At 55.1% G+C, this 4,450-nt stretch overlaps 1 long non-coding RNA gene across 1 annotated transcript; it reads left to right on the top strand.

The window, feature by feature from the left end:
• The first annotated feature begins 1,368 nt into the window (after window positions 1-1,368).
• On the top strand, window positions 1,369-3,916 carry LOC143267784 (uncharacterized). The gene is made up of 2 exons (XR_013043267.1): window positions 1,369-1,596; window positions 3,336-3,916. It is a non-coding gene; the product is annotated as an uncharacterized LOC143267784 (long non-coding RNA).
• Window positions 3,917-4,450: the final 534 nt, after the last annotated feature.

The raw sequence follows: 4,450 nt of genomic DNA, 5'->3' as shown, positions 1-4,450 counted from the left end.
CCCCTCCCCCTCCCCTCCCCCTCCCCTCCCCTCCTTTCTCCATCACCCTCTTCTCAGACGCCACAGCCCACAGCAAGGGACCCATCCAACACGCACCCCAAATCCATTCCCTCACCCCTCCACAGCCTCACCCTCCACAGCCTCACCCCTCCACAGGCTCACCTTTCCACAGGCTCATCCCTCCACAGCCTCACCCCTCCACAGCCTCACCCCTCCACAGCCTCACCTTTCCACAGGCTCACCCCTCCACAGCCTCACCCCTCCACAGGCTCACCTCTCCACAGCCTCACCTCTCCACAGGCTCACCCCTCCACAGCCTCACCCCTCCACAGCCTCACCCACCACAGCCTCACCCCTCCACAGGCTCACCTTTCCACAGGCTCACCCTCCACAGGCTCACCCCTCCACAGCCTCACCCCTCCACAGCCTCACCCTCCACAGCCTCACTCTTCCACAGCCTCACCCTGCACAGCCTCACTCCTCCTCCACAGCCTCACCCCTCCACAGCCTCATCCCTCCACAGGCTCATCCTTCCACAGCCTCACCCCTCCACAGCCTCACCCCTCCACAGCCTCACCCCTCCACAGGCTCACCCTCCACAGGCTCACCCCTCCACAGCCTCACCCCTCCACAGCCTCACCCTCCACAGCCTCACTCCTCCACAGCCTCACCCTCCACAGCCTCACTCCTCCACAGCCTCACCCTGCACAGCCTCACTCCTCCTCCACAGCCTCACCCCTCCACAGCCTCATCCCTCCACAGGCTCATCCTTCCACAGCCTCATCCCTCCACAGCCTCACCCCTCCACAGCCTCATCCCTCCACAGGCTCATCCTTCCACAGCCTCACCCCTCCACAGCCTCACCCCTCCACAGGTTCACCCTGTCTCCCTATTCTTATTCCACAGCTGCCTCTCCACCCCAGCATACTGACAATTCTTACACTCGGCCCTTGGACTCCACACAACTGTTCTCTTCAGCTGCTGGCCCACACCCAGCTACCCTTCATCCAGCAGCCAGTGGACTTCTAAACCCAGTAGGGTCCTGCGGCTTCATTACCCTAATCCCCTGGGTTCTTCCCGGCTCTGCTTGAACTATGACCCCAAAGCTCCAATCTGGTCCAAAGTTGCAAATTGGGGTCCACATAAGAAGAGCCTGTCACAAAACCAAACAGCAAAACAGAACCAAAAACCTCCCCAAGCATGTATCTGTCTAAGCGTTTACTATAATCCCAGGAGTGTAGGGACCAGTTGGCTTTGTTCACACAGCAAACCCCAGGCCCAACACAGAGGCGTGTGGAATGTTTCTCATAAATGTTTGCTGAGCAAATGAAGAGCTTGGAAAAGCAGCAGTTTGAAAAAGCAGCAGCAGTTTGATGCATACTGAGAGAGGGGCCGTCAGCTGTGTTGTCCTGTACTTCAGCCCTGGGGCCAACCGATTAAGCAAACACTGACCTGCCTCAACACTGGCTACATATTAACCCGGTGACCACCACCGTGGCCCTCTGGGGCAGGCTCTGTGATGGCATCTCCTCTGTTCCTAGCGAGGACGCTGGGTTCCCAGACAGCCTGAGGGGCTTGCTCCAGGCCCCACAGTTGGTAAGGTGTGGAGCGGGCTGCGTCGGGCCAGAGTCCATGTTCTGAAGGGCACATGTGGCTAGTATATGGAGGCTGGTGTCAGTCCTCTCTGGACCAGTGGAGGGATAGTCAGAGGCAGAAGGCAGACTGCAGAGGCCTTGTTAGGCAGGAGGCGGGAAGGGATTCAGGCATGGATGGACACAGCTGCCCTTGAACATGCTTCCAGAACATATCTCCTGCTGTCTCCCAGGCTAGCCAGGGCTAGAATAGCAATGAGGTCCCTGGTTAGTCAGAAAGTGGTGGGCACAGCCGTAGGTGGTCCACGCTACGTCAGCGGTGCTTTCCTCTCGCCCGCCTACCTGCCCTCCATTACCGACTCTCCAGCCCCCCCCCCATCCATGCCTTCCCACCCCCAGGAAGCAGAGGGGGAAGGAAAAGCTGGAGAGGGAAGCCTGCCGACCAGCAGGAGAAAGGACGCACCACTAACAACAACGAAATCCCTCTCTGATTTATGAGATCCACTCCAAGCCAGGAGTTTGGGGATTAGAAGGAAATCTTTGGGCCTTTCTTGCGGTAGCTCTCAGCACCAGGTTTGTCTGCCAGGCAGGGCTGCCTCCGCCTGCCCTGGAATTTTTCAAGTCCAAGCCAGCCCAGCTCTGGGACGGGGGTGGGTGGTGGGCATGGGGCAAGCAAGAGCTGGAAGTACCCATCCCTCCCACAGAGTTGGGGGACGCCCAAGGGTCTTCCGGACACTTGTGAGAGGGGCTAGGAAGGAATCCTCAACCCCTCCTCCATGGCCTCGTTCTGGGAGCAGCTGGGTCTGACAGCCAGAGGGAGGCAGCTGCTGTCTCTCTCCAGCTGTTTGGTTTCTAACTGCCTCGGCTGCTGTAGGAGCTGCAGAGGTCAGCTCCCATCAGGGTAGGCCTCCAGCAGGGCTGAGGTGCCCGGTGGGATGTCTGTTGGTGAGGGACATCAGGCCACTATGCAACCACACACAAAGGGCAGGGGACAGAGGTGGTTACTGCCATAGGGCCATAGGAAGGAGAAATGAAAACGAATTGGGATATTGGAGGAAATGTAAACCTGGAAAGAAAACAAAACAAAACAGAAGGAAGAGGCAGCCAGATGTGGTGGCACACACCTGTAATCCCAGTACTTGGGAGACAGAGGCGGGATGACCCTGAATTTAAAGTCAGCTTTTAGGCTACATCAGTAGTTCTCAATCTGTGGGTTGCTCCCCTTTCGGGCACCAAACGACCCTTTCACAGGGGTTGTATGTCAGATCTCTTGTCTATCAGATATTACAGTAAGATTCATAACAGTGGATAAATTACAGTTATGAAGTGGCAACGGAAATAATGTCATGGTTGGGGGTCCCCACAACATGAAGAACTATATTAAAGGGTCCCAGCACTAGGAAGGTTGAGAACCACTGGGCTACATAGTGAGACCCCCACCTCAAAAACCAAAATGAAAAAGAAGAAGAGAACAGTGGAAAATTTCGCCACCCCTCATCACTAGCTGAGGTAGGAAGGGTTAGGCTGGGTTGGAGCAAGAGGGGAGGCCCAGCCTTCCTTATCCACGGGCATGATTGCCCAGCAAAATGCCTACCTTGGGGTGGACCCTGAACACATCAGAGAACTGAACTTTCCAAGAGGGAGTTGGAAGTAGACAAGATTTTCCTAAAAGACAGAACAAGGACGGAAAAGCAGACCAAGTCCCAAGAATGGCGGAAGGGCAGCAGCTGACGGCCATTGCAGAGACCACTTCATGGAGACCACCGCCTGCAGCACAGTGGCGGGACCCTGCAGATGGAAGCAACTCTCACTCCAGCTGCAAGAGAACATGGTGACACGCTCAGGCTTCTTGACTGAGTGGCATGTAGAGGCACACGCAGAATTTGAACTCAGATATTGCCATCAGGATGCCTCTTGGGAGAAGGTGTGGAGGTGAGGCTCAGTGATGCCCAAGAAATTACAGCATGGTGCAGTGAGGGGACACTAAGCCTCACAGGTCAAGAAAAACAGCAAGTTCTGATGAGCAAGCCATGTCCTGTGACTTTGAACGAATCTTTTCGGTTTCCTGGTCTCGGTTTCTCATCGTAAGTGAGGGCTTAGGCCATCCTTAAGCATGTGGTGTTTAGTCAGAATCCTGTCTCCCATAGCTTCATATCCCACTTTTGCTGTCACGGATCTGGTGTCACCTCTTGGTGTCAGTGCCTGTTCCTCTGGCCCAGTCACTACTGAGGCCGGAGACTGGAAGCGCTGTTTGACGCTGTCTCTACACGAGTCTGATCGATCAGTAATCAATTAACGAAATAAAGAAATGATCGCTTACTAAACTTACCATGTACCTGACATGGCATTTAATTGGCAATGCAATTATGCGAAGAGAATCAGGCTTGACCCCAGTCCATTAGCTTACAGGCTAATGAGAAACCTGCTACCCACAAAGGATGCTCGCGAGTGTAATCAGAAATTGTTAGCGCTTAATGGGGCCACGGAAGCACTTGGGGGCCATGCCCTCTTCAGCCTTCCCCTTCCGCTTAGAGAGCAGGAAGCAAGCATAATTGGTGTGAGTGGAGACTGGTTGGGGACTGTGTGAAGTTTGTTCTCAGGTCAGGTCATTCATTCATTCATTCATTCACTCACTCACTCATTCAACAAATGTGTATTGAGACCCCCCCTCCCCTCCCCTGGCACAGATGAGGTGCCAGGTATGGGATGGGATTTAGCAGATGAGGCCCTGTATCATAGAGCCATTGTGGTCCAGCGGTGCCGACCCTCAGCGAGATCGCTCCTGGATCCCTTTGATGGATGCGGCTGCTAAGGTTCTGAAGTATGCAGCTCCTGGGCAGTAGCCCCACAGGCAGACA

The sequence above is a fragment of the Peromyscus maniculatus genome, chromosome 11 (genome assembly GCF_049852395.1).
Source record: "Peromyscus maniculatus bairdii isolate BWxNUB_F1_BW_parent chromosome 11, HU_Pman_BW_mat_3.1, whole genome shotgun sequence".
NCBI lineage: Eukaryota > Metazoa > Chordata > Mammalia > Rodentia > Cricetidae > Peromyscus > Peromyscus maniculatus.
Note: the sequence above shows the minus strand (reverse complement) of the source record. Positions and strands in the feature narration are given on the sequence as shown.